Source organism: Lonchura striata, chromosome 6 (assembly GCF_050655825.1).
Source record: "Lonchura striata isolate lonStrDom1 chromosome 6, ASM5065582v1, whole genome shotgun sequence".
NCBI classification, from domain to species: domain Eukaryota; kingdom Metazoa; phylum Chordata; class Aves; order Passeriformes; family Estrildidae; genus Lonchura; species Lonchura striata.
Window position 1 is genome coordinate 34,653,778 of NC_140708.1, and position 12,256 is coordinate 34,666,033.

General features: G+C 42.7%; 1 long non-coding RNA gene across 1 annotated transcript; it reads right to left on the reverse strand.

The window, feature by feature from the left end:
* Positions 1-1,432: 1,432 nt before the first annotated feature.
* LOC146767080 (uncharacterized) lies at positions 1,433-9,043 on the reverse strand. The gene is made up of 2 exons (XR_014956185.1): positions 6,351-9,043; positions 1,433-2,178 (listed from the first exon to the last, which is right to left on the reverse strand). It is a non-coding gene; the product is annotated as an uncharacterized LOC146767080 (long non-coding RNA).
* Between the last annotated feature and the right edge of the window lie 3,213 nt (positions 9,044-12,256).

Consider the following 12,256-nt stretch of genomic DNA (forward strand, 5'->3'; position numbering starts at 1 on the left):
TGAACCACAGCACTGGCTTCAGATTAGAGCTGGGCAAGAGGCACAGGGCTGCCAGAGAAGGTGTAAATTCAATGTCTTAAATTGCAAGTCTGGTCAAGTAAGGAACAGTGTTTTACTGAGGATTTCCTTTGTGGAGTCACAGCACCAGCACTTCTCTAAAGAAAAGCCTATTGTCTCTGAGGGAGAGTTGAGCATTTCCTAGTGCACAGTAGTTAAAAAATAGTCTGTGTCTGGCTCACACTGGGCAGGGCAGTATTTTTCTAACACACCAAGAAAGAGAATCAAGGTGTTCTCCAGTTCCCCAACTCATCCAAACCAGCTGATGCACCCCTTGGTGGCCTGGCTCATATCCCCCATGAGGAGTGACTGCAGCCCTGGCTCAGCAAGAAGTGAAGCAGAGTGGCTGCAACCCTGGACAGACCCTGTGTCTGCAATCCTAATCCCAGACAGTCCCTGTGTCTGCAATCCTAATCCTAGACAGTCCCTGTGTCTGCAATCCTAATCCTAGACAGTCCCAGTGTCTGCAATCCTAGACAGTCCCAGTGTCAGCTTGTTCAAGGCCAGGAAGCCATTTGGATGCCTGAAGTATTCCTGTGCTGTATTTAACTCATTGTGGGTTGGAACATGATAACATGATAAGAAAAAATAAAAAGCAATCATGATGTAGAAACAAATCACTCACGATGTAGGATTGCCGAGTTGGACTTGGACTACCTGGATCTAGTGGCCATCTAAATCTTGGGAAATGGGGCTGTGAAAGTTTTAATAGGGGTCTGCACTGTATTTCATACACATTTTCTTTATAAAAGCATTGACAGCAGATCCTTCACTCATCATACCAAAACCAAGACATCTGTATGACTCTCCCAAGTGCAGAAAGCCCCTTTGTTTAGATAGCATCAGCCAGAAATTGCCGAAGAAGCCAAGGAGATGAATAGAAACCATCTGAGAGCCAAAAAGCCCTTGGAAAAAAAACTGATTAAACAAGCTGACAACCTACATAGACACCCCAAGTTCATCCATACTTTACCTTCAACTCCAATATACCTAATTGAGTGAATTAAGCTTATTCTGAAGTCAAATATGTATGGATATTTGTGAACGTTGTGTGGGTCAGAGCAGAAAAGTGGCTCCTACTACAAGATGTGGGTGGATATGTGTATATAAATATAAATATAAATGTATATGAATATATATATAAAATATATATATATTATATTATATATATATATATATATATATATTCTTCATTCCCTGGATGATGGAATTTATAAAATCTACAAACTTTTTTTTTTCTGAATACACAACACTTTTAGGAAACATATAATTAGTGGTTAATCCAGCCCAAACTGTTATATCCCAAAATTACTGTGGCTGTCTCAGTTTGTGGCCACTGGATGTCACTACTGATCCATTTCAGAGGACCAGCAGATTTTTTTTTTTTTTTTTTTTTAATGCGTGCAAAACAAATACCCTCCTAATTTGGAGAAAATGAAACATTATTTTACTTCTCATTATTGTTTATAAGGACTTGACAGACCATTTTCCTAATTCAGCATAGCACGCCTGTTTCCTTGTCTCTAAGTGTGAAGGAGCACAGGCACAGACTGTTTCCTTGCATTGCCAGACAACTTCTTCTGGTCAGGGAAGAGCTCTTGGGATCCAGGGGGAAACTGCAAGTTTGGAGTTATGGTGCCATGTCCAAATTTCTTGGAGAAGAAGCAGCTCCTTTCAGCCTGGGCTCATGAGCTGGGGATGCCAGGAGCCTGGCAGGAGGCAGGGGAGGGTGCTGGGACCCTGCTCCACATTTTCCTGGAGCTGGTGCTAAATGCCAGCTCAGCACCACCCTCATTCCCTGCCTCCTCTGTGGAAGCAGGGCAGATCTATTTATTTTCTTAGAGATAAAAGACTGATCCCAAGTATTATAAATTTTAATAAACAGTAGCAGCAAAGCACCTGCCAGGTCACTAAAGATGAGCTCTCTACAGATCCACCCCAGTGTGTTGGACACTCTCATGGACATCAAGTGAGAGCTGGGTCTGCTTCTGAAGCCTTGCAGGTAGCAGAGATCAGAGGACAAAGTATTCTGTTCTGTTCTGTGACATCTTTGCTCTGCTCTTCTGGCATCCCCACAGACCAGAGGAGAGGCAATCTGAGAAAAGCAGATGAAGTGGAGCTCTGGGGAGGGAAGAGAGAAGATGACATCAAGATTTGGATGAGAAGAAAGAGTTTTATGGCAATGAAAGGCAGGTTAAGGAGATTCTGGAACAATCACATCAAATAAATGAAACAAGGAACCAGCCTTGCTTCCTTGAGATCTCTGGGCAGATCATATACATTTACCCACTCAATGCAGTGCTCTGGGGATCTGGCACAACCACTGGAGTGCTCTTCTAAACATTCTGTGAGTCCACCCTGCTCTGCCTGAGTCCCACCTCATGCCAAGGTTGCTCAGAACTTCCCAGGAAAAGATCTTATTTGCCATTCAGTATATCCTCACAAAACTTTCATCATTCAAGCTGAAAACTCCTGTTAGATTTTTCTGCCTCAAGCTGAAAAACAAGAGAATTAAACTATTAATCTATTTCTAAGAAATAAAATGGAAAGAGAAATCATATACTCAGTAGGAACTTCTAGAGATTAATAATTGGACTCTTCCAAGATTTATCCCCTTTAGGCACACAGGGACCCCCAAGCCACTTAAAAACTGGCTGAGAGCCTGGGAGGAGAAAGGAGAACAGGACCAGACAGCTAAAGGGGTGGAAATTTTTTTTAGACAGGGTCAATTAAGTTGGTATAGACAACCCAAAATTACTGCCTTTGAGCTCCTCCTGTCCACCTGGAAGTGTTTTGAATGCTTTTTTGGAGTACCTTCCCCTTGTGACCCAGTTTGTGATTGGGTGTTGTTTGGGGTGATTCAGGTATTTACAAAAGCACAGTTTTTGGAGCTGCAGGTTTCCTGAGCCCATCACAAGCTCTTGAAGAGCAGAGCATGGCCTTACATCTTCATCATCCAAGCCATGAGCTTGGTCCAGGGTGAATTACATCAGCTTGCTAATCTCCTCAGTGACATAACCAGATAAAGATAGTGGTGACCAACACCCAGTTATCTCATGGAGCTGTGGCTCTAACAGGGCTGAGCCAGGGCTCTCCCCATCACCAACCCACTGACCTCACTGGAAACCTGAGGAACTCCTCAGATTTCTGCAGGGCTGCGCATTTTGATTTAATCTGTCTGGCTTTTTGCCAGCATCAAAATTTCCTCTCTGAGATTTCCAGTCTGTTTCAGTTAGAACTAATGGATAAGCCAAGGAGGTCTTCAGGAGCTCCTCTTTTTCCTCATTTCTTTATGTATAGATCCATATTAATGCTGTGGGGAAATAGCACCATGTGCAGAGTTGTATTCATGTCATGAAATGACATTATGAAACGAAAGAAATGCATGGAACAGCAGAGGGGGCACAGAGCAGGTACTTCACCTAACTGGCTGACTTTGTTCAGGAAAAGAAAAAAGAAGCAGCAGAACCATGTCCATGAGATCCACCCTTTACATCTGCTAATGAAAAAGCTACTTTATTTAAATCAGGGTATCCAGTGAAGTATACTCACTCTACCAGTGTGACTGGGAATTTGGCTGGAGGGAGGAGGAAAAACAACAACAACAACAAAAAAACATAATCAAAAAACACAATCAGAAGAAACAAAATGGCTTTTTGGACAAATTTGCTCCATCCTTTCTGGCCCTGGATTTCTTTATGTTTGCTGGGAGAACCAAGCAGCCAGCAAAGCTCAGCCATGGCATCTCAGTCCCAATATACTGCAACGCCTTTAGGGCATTTAAAGTTTTTTAATACATAAATAAACAAGGTGAATGGGTGTTTGGAATCAAAGCTAGGGGTTTCTACACCATGCCAGGACATCTTTCAACTCCATTGCACTACCACTGGTATCAGCACAATTACTTGCAGAGGAAGAATCTGCTCAGACTGAGGGAGAGAACCTGATCCTTTCTTTTCAGCTGAAAATGTCAACTTTGGGACAAGGATAGCTTCCATTTTGCAGAGGCTCAGTTTGGCTCTCTCTTCAACCATGCTGTAAAGCAGCATATTACAGGAAAGCTATTTATTAGTCCAAACCAGGATACTGGCTTGAATATCAAATTTAAATAATATTTTAGCATCATAGAATTATAGAATTTCTTAGGTTGGAAGTACCTTTAAGATCCCTGTGTACAACCAATAACCCAGCACTGCCAAAGCCACCACAAAACCCTGTCTCTAAGCACCACATCTATTGAACTTTGAAATATTTCCAAGGCTGGTGACTCCGCCACTCCCCTCCTGGGCATCCTGTGCCAGCATATCCCCACCAGCTCATCTTTGAGCACATGGGAACAGCCTGCTCCTCAGCCTTGAGAGTTTCCTTTCTGAAGAATGCCCAGCCTTCCTGAACTCAGTTCTTCTTCCAAGGAACTCCATGAATCTGTCTCCTAAAGAGGACTGTCTTCTCTCCAGATGACCAGCACAGCAGTTCTGTGGATCCTTCTCACTTCTCTGAGAATCAAAATACCTTTCATTCCATGATCCCTGTGCCCCAGGCAGCTTCCAGCCACATCCCCCACCAGTCCTTCTCTGGAGACACTGGACAAACAGCAGGTTCAGTGGGTGCCTTTCCTGGCTGCTCCCTCACCAGCTGTGCCAGGAAGTTCTCTCCTGCACACTCCTGCCCTCTTTTCAGGGGACAAGTCCCAATTCCTGCCTGACAATTCTCAGGTGCTTCCACCATTTATTTCTAACATATCAATAACCCTCGTGTCTCTGCTGCTGCACAAATCTCCATCCCTTCTTTCACTGAGAGAGCAGACCAAAGGACCTCACCAGCACCCTGTCCCTCAGAATTTGGGGTGCTGGCCCAGGCTTCTCTCTAGCAAGCCTGGGTTTATCCCTTCCCCTTTCAAATCTAGTTTAAAGCTGTGTCAATGAGCCCTGCTAATTCCTGTGCAAGATCCTTTCCCATTTTGACACAGGTGTACCCCATCTGCATCCAGCTCGGTGTTGTGTAAACCGACCCATGATCAAAAACCCCAAAATTCTGTCAATGACATTGGGCTTGGAGCCAGCTATCGATCTGCTGGCTCTTCCTGTTTCTTCCCTCATCATTCCCTGCAACTGGAAAGATGGAGGAGAACACTGCCTGTGCTCCTGATCCCTTAACTTGTTGTCCCAAGCCCCTGAAGTCTCTCTTGATTGTGCTTGAAGTTCTTGTCACAAATTTGTCACTTCCTACCTGAAAAATCAGTCATGGATAGAAATCCAACACTCATACCAGGGCAGAAAGCTTTCTCTTCACATCTTTAATCTGAACTCTAGGAAGGCAGTACACTTCCCTAAGAAATGGGTCTGTTTGGCACAGTGGGCTTTCTGAGCCCTTCAGGAGGGAGCCTCCTCTGACACTGACCCGTTTTCATCAGCTTCATTTCACAGTCTCACTATATATTAGGCTACAAAACTTGAATTTTCCCAACAAGAAAGCAAAGAGGGAAGGAGCTGGCCAGAGCTTTATGAGGCACTTTGGCAGCATCCTTCCTTCCCCACTCCACTGCCTGGCAGATGACTCCCTGAATGCCTTAATACCCACTGCACGCTTCTCCTTCCTTTCCTGAAGTGTTGCTTTGTGCTGTGGAAACTCAAATACATATGATAATATGTAAGGAGATCATCCTAGCTCTTTTTATGAGCACTGTGAAAGATGTCAGATGATTATCTGAGGCCTCCCTGCCAAACCCATTGCTTCAGGGGGACACATGGAGGCTGGCAAGAAAGGGAAATCCTATGGCCAAAAGCTCTTGGAGAGAGCAGCTTCTCCTCCCACTTGCAGAGACCATGCTTAAATATTTGTGGTATCATAAATATGCTCTTTAGTGCGTGCACTAGTAGATCTCTGGAACACAGATGGGTTTGGACTCTTGGCCTTGTGAAAGGCAAGGTAAGAAGTGTCCAGTGTGTGTGTGGGGGTGTTGGGTAAGTGTCTGCTGGGCTCAGGGTTATTCTGTTTGACCCCATCCTGGTACTAAAGCAGTCTGCTGCCATTACAGCTGTGGGATTTTGAAAATAACAGTTTTTTATCACTAACCTGGTTGACTATAGCATAAACATTACATATAGGGAGGAAAAGTTACTACCATGGGGAGAAAACGTGGCAAAACAGACCTCTAGTGCCTTATAGGTTATATATCCACTTGTGCATGCATGAAATGAATATAAGAACATACAAAATTATTATATAAACATAGCTGATAATATTCTGCTTACTCTCCATACAGTGATTTTATGCTAAAAGGTGTCACTTACCTAACATGGTGCTAAAGCCTCAATCTGAAGTCTTAATTCCCTTCTTCAGTCATGTTAAGCCCCTCCTTTGGGAGCAGAACTTCCCTTTTCCCCCATGTCCTTGCTTTCTCATGCTGTTTGCTCATGGCTTCAGAGAAGTCTCTTCAGTCTCAGAAGCTGAGGTCCTTCCTAAGAAAAGCAGAGTTAAAGACATGCTGAAGCCTTTACCTGTAGTGGTTTGGTGTAACAAGACAGGGCAGAGGGGTTGAGGTTGATTTTAATGATTTCCTTCATGTCACAGGGGAAGTTTAAATAGATTTCTGTGCCCTGAACATGAGACCAGTAAGAAGTGATTTCTGTTTAAGTAGGTGTTAGGAGGTAGGAAAGAGTGTTGTAATAACAGCCTGTCTCATAAGCCAAGGAAGTGAGATGTTGAATCTGTACCCAAACAAAGAGTGAACCTGAGTTACAAGAACTTTTTGCATTTATAGGGCAGCTTTCACTGGAGAATTTCAGCCTGTTCCAGAGTGCTTTGCCTACCTGGAGAGCCGGGGTAAACACATGAACTTACACCAAGGGCAGCTTTCCTTGGTGATGTCATGGAGCCAAACAGTCAAGGAACACAGAGCCTGGGACTGTTTCAGTATGAGTAAAAGGACAGAATCTGGCCCCTTATGCTTAACTTTCACATCTCTTTTCCCTTGTAAATTAAGCATTCTTTTGACTTTATAGATAGGTAACTGATGTACAGAGATCCCAGGGAGTTTGTCTAAAGTCACAAATTGAGGAAGGCAATGAAAAAGGACCCAAAAGTTTTGGCTTTGTGCTCTAACCCCAAGGAAAACTTAATTTGGCACTAGAAGCTGCTTGATCTTTAGGGCTTCTGCATGAACAGGGAGTAGTTTGGTTAATGAAATAATATCCCAGGCACATATGAAGAGCAATTACTTGCTCTCATATAAACTCTCATGTATTCATCTAGAAAAAATGTTCATGACTCAGTCATCTGGGATGGTTCAGGCTGCTCACCCTCCAGCATGAGGCGTAGGCATTGCAGTGGTGAGGTTAAAAAGGAAGACACGTGACCCCAATTACTCACAAGGAGAAGAATTATGATCTCAGATACAGTGGTATAAATCCAAAGCCATTCCTCCCTGAAGTAATTGGCATCATATTATATTTTCTCTAACATACAGGAAATCAGAATGCAGTCTGTAATCCCAGTTTGTCTGCAGAGCTTTGTTCAGGGAGAGGCTTTGCTCTCCTGCAATGGATGTAAAGGGATGGAGAAAAATAGTGCTGGAAAATGTGCAAGAAAGAAAATTATGCCAAGCTTCCCTGTAGCAAGAGCAACAAATTACTACTTAGTTTTAACAGTGTACTTAATAAAGATTTCACTTTTTAAATCAGGTTTTCTTCATTTTTAATAAACAATAAAAATGAACTGATATACAGAAAGACTATCTAGTTGACCTGTATCTCAATTTCCCCTTTTTTGCTCTGAGGAAGGAAGGTGTTGACTGTCAGGAAAGGTGAAGAAAATTACAAACTTACAAATTTACAGATGGAATTTGACAACGAACACAAATCTAGTATTAAGGACATTGCAAGTTCAGAGAAAAGATTAATTAATATAATGACCACAGTAAACTGTTCCTGTGGGACATGGGAAATTGCATTAAGCTATTTCCATCAGTGCAGAACAAAGGACTCAGGACTTGAAGAGTGGGGACTGGATTCATCACAGCAGAAGATCACATAGAAAAATATTCTAAATAGACCCTTCATTTATCATTTTTGAGATTTTGATAATTGTAATATTCTCAACTTCGTGGTTTCAGTAATTTGGAATTGACAGATGAGAACTTTACCCCTTGGGACTACAGAAAACCTGGCAAGAAGTGAACAGGAAAAAGATTCAGTTTGAAACATTATAGGCACCTAGCAAGTTTCCAGCACATCAGCCCAGAGTTTTTACAAATACGTGTGCTTTTAACATTTTCTAAGACCACAAAAGCAGTTCAAACATATGTAAAATTATATTACTGGCAAATTGTCCCAGCAGGGTACAGGAGTTATTCCTTGAAAACTCTGGATGTGCAGGAGGACAGATGGGGTGCCACCACAAAGCATCCTGCCTGCCCCATGCAGCTCCAGTGCATGTTACAGCACTTTATGGGCACTTCTTGAAATTTCTGGCTGGTCACCTGGTTCAGATTCCTTCCTGAAAAGTCTTGGCACACACAACTTGTTGCTATAATTTCTAAGTATGCAGAGGACATGCTTGTGCACCAGTAAAGCTGCAGATCTTGTGGGCTTAGGAAAGTTGATACCTGTATTACATGCATGAATGCAAAGCATGTATATTTACACATGCATAGAGGGCAGATATATTTTACATATGTGGCAGCCTGTGTGTAATGGAGTGTAATACAAGGTCCAGGGGTATCATTAGGAGACACTTGAGTGAAGGTGGTGAGGAAACTGTTTGAACTGGCACATCTGAAATACTGGAGCCTCCTGCCTCTTCACAGGGAGAGGCATTGTAACAACTTGAAATGTTTTTGTGGCAGATCCAAGAATAGTAAAACCTTTCCCAGCATCGAGTACAGTCAGAGTGATGGTTTGCAGTCGTTTGCTGTGTGTAATTAACAACTCTCCATATCTGCATCAGTCAAAACTCCTGCTGTGGAACTTCCACGTTTCTGGTAACCCTGGCAGAGAGGTGGCCCCAAACAGCACCCAGCCCAGCACAGCTGGGTGGGGCCAGCTGCTCTGTGATGCTTCATAATCACAACTGTGTCCTGGTCTGGGTTGAGCACCCTGAATGTGCAAAAGCATAGAGCAAAAAATGAACTCCTTAAATTAAGTATCCTTTATTACTAAAGTAATGAGTGTTTTTGGAGCAATTTTATACACTTTCAGTTCAGGAGTGATTTTTTTACTGAAATAGTACCTCAGCACATCTGCAGTGTGTCCAGTGTGATCAGTAAAGAAGGTGCTGTACTCCAGAACAGCAAAATCAACCTCCCACAATAAGCTCATCTTCCCTCTGAAGAGGTTGCTCTGCTTTTCTCATGGAGACACTTACAAAAGCTGCCCCTCAAAGTTCTGCTCTTCCTCTGGGACCCTGATGGGAAGTGACCACTGGTACTTTGGCTAACCAGCAGCATCCAAGACCCTGATCCAGGGAGAAGAAGCTGGACACATGGCACATTTGTGAGATGAAGGAGAATGTGAGGGGAAAACATCTAAAGGACCCTGAGAAATTAAAAGCTATCCTGTCAACAGTAAGAGTCTGCTGAGATCTGTGTTTTTGGCAGCTGGAAAAAGTCACACAATGTAGTCTTCACAAACACAAGAGATTCTGGTTCTTGAGAAGCTTTAAAGAAAAGGATTCTATCCAGAGCTACATGAGAAGAGAGTATTGTCTCCAGAGGTGACACACCTCCTTTAATTTTGTTTAGGGACCTTGAGTCTCCATCATAGACACAGTCCCTTACAGGCTCTGATGTGAGCACAGGGCTCTTTTCCAGCAGCTCCATCCCAGATCCCAGCCAGGACCAAGTCTCCAGGGCTCTAGGGAAGCTAAATCTCTAAAATTGCATGAAGATTGCTCTGCAGCCCTATTTTCAAAAGTGTTGATACTCATCTAGCTCCTCTCACTTGAAAGCTAGCTAAAACACTTTAGTGAGGGTTTTGTGGATGTAGCAGAGCACTTTGAACTGCATTTTCCTCATTCTTGGTGAATAGGGAAATCTTTAATGGGGTATTTATTTAGTGTGCCAGAGCCAACAGGTGTAGATAATTTGGAACTGCCAAGGACAAATCACCACATGTAATATTAAGACAGTTACTCCAGGGAGGAGAGAGGGAGGAGGGAAGCTCTGTACATTAGCATAACTATCTCCTCACACATCCTCTCTCTTCTTTGCATAATATCCTAGTCTTGTGGGCCCCTGCCAGCAAAATAAAACAATGATCCCAGCCCTGTGGGCCTGTCACTATTGATTTATAAAATACTTACAGTTAGTTGTGTTAAATGTGTCCTTCCATTGCAAAGAGGAATTACTGGGCATCCAGTGGTGTAAGACTGCACCATTATTATCATGCTTTAGGAGTTACATATAAAGATATCTTCAAAATGCCTTTTTTTAGGCATTTTGACCACTCTACGGAAACCCATCTGGAAATGAACGTAGCTGGCCTAATGTATGTAATGAATCTAATGTGCTGTTCTTCCACATTAAGGATAAATCTAATAGGATGATTGAGTGGGGCCAAACTTCTCCAGGAAATTCCTTTATAATACATGATTGAATTATTGTTTTTCTATTAGGGAAGCCAAAACATTCAGTGTTCTTGACAATGCAGGATGTGTGCTGTAACTTTTTTGCCACTAAGCTAGGCATACTGTATCTGGACGTATGCCCAGCTTTTTTGAGTATTTCCAGTTGAGTGATTTATTTATTTTCCAAAGAAAGGCTACATAAGTTATCCAGAACTCAGTAGACTTCTTTTCGGGTCAGACGACAGAACTTGGTGCCTGGCTGCCAAATGGACAAAATCTTAGGAATTCAGAGGTGTTTCCAGCAAAGCTGTGATTTTCCTAATGGATACCTAGAAGTTGTATTTGAGGAACTGCTAAGCCTTTTCTCAATAGAAATTGTGCTCCTAACTCCCTTTGCAAATCTCTACTTCAAGTCTGCTTTCAAGCCCCTAATTATGCTGATTTTCAGAAATGTCCTTCCAGCTGCAACCCTGGAATCTAAGAGAAGCTGAATGTAGCACATGTGAAAATTTGGGTATTTATTTACAAGCCAAATGTGACTCTAGAAGCCTGACTTCAAATGCTTTTTAAAATCTAGATTCAATGATCTTAAAGGTCTTTTCCAACCTAAATAATTCTGTGATTCTATAATTTGAATGTGGATTGTTTAGTCTTTATGGCACTGTGTATTTGAGATACCTACATGCACTCCCAGGGGTAACAACCATAAAATGTGTGTCATTATTAGTGCACATGATGAGAATATGCTGTGACTCTAGGACATCCTGAAACCTCAAAAATATATGGTTATATACAAAAGGAGAAAGGGAGAATCTATGTTTTTCAAACTACAGTTTTTGGAAAAGGTGGTATTTATTAATGCAGCCTCCTAACCTTGTCTAAAAGATCTCGTTGCTCATTTCCTGTAGCAACAGAGCTTCTTCCTTTCAGTCTTCTTAATAGGGGAGGGCAATTATTTTTCTTCTGTGAATAAAATACTTGACGCCATCCCCCACCCCTTCCCAAGTAGTCTCAGGTCAAATCAGTCATATAGTTGCAGCTGGAAACTATTTTTGGCCTAGGTTTACAGCTCTGCAGAGGATATCCAGATACTCTACCAAATATTTAAGGCACTCAGCCAGGGTGTGGGAGATGGCAGGTTCAAATCTCTCTGGAAAAGTGGATTTGAATCCACCCCCCAGGAGGCAGCTATCATTAGCATCTTGCTGTATAGGAATGATGAGTGAATGATTCAAGCAACCTGAGTTTGACCAGCTACTTGTCTCACTTGAGGCTTTCCTCAGTTCTTGGGCTGCAGGGAAGGTGGGATGGGGAACAAAACCAAGCAGGGGCCTCCGTTTTACCTCTCAGGCTAAACCAAACCACTTTTACATCCAACCATCATCTGTCTCAGTCATGCAGAGGTGAGGCTGGGCTTGCTTTCACCCCTACCCATCTTCCAGAGAAACCAATGTTTCACTGCTGTGTTTGATTTCTTTTTAATCCTCCTTAAACTGAAAGTCAGAGATCATCTGCCACCAAGCCAGGATCCTTACTCATCCTGGCAGAGATCAGGTTCTGACCTCCGGGACACCAAATAAAAGCAAGGAGGGGAATAATATTTGTCGGCTTTGTTAGTAACAGAGAGTGAAAGACA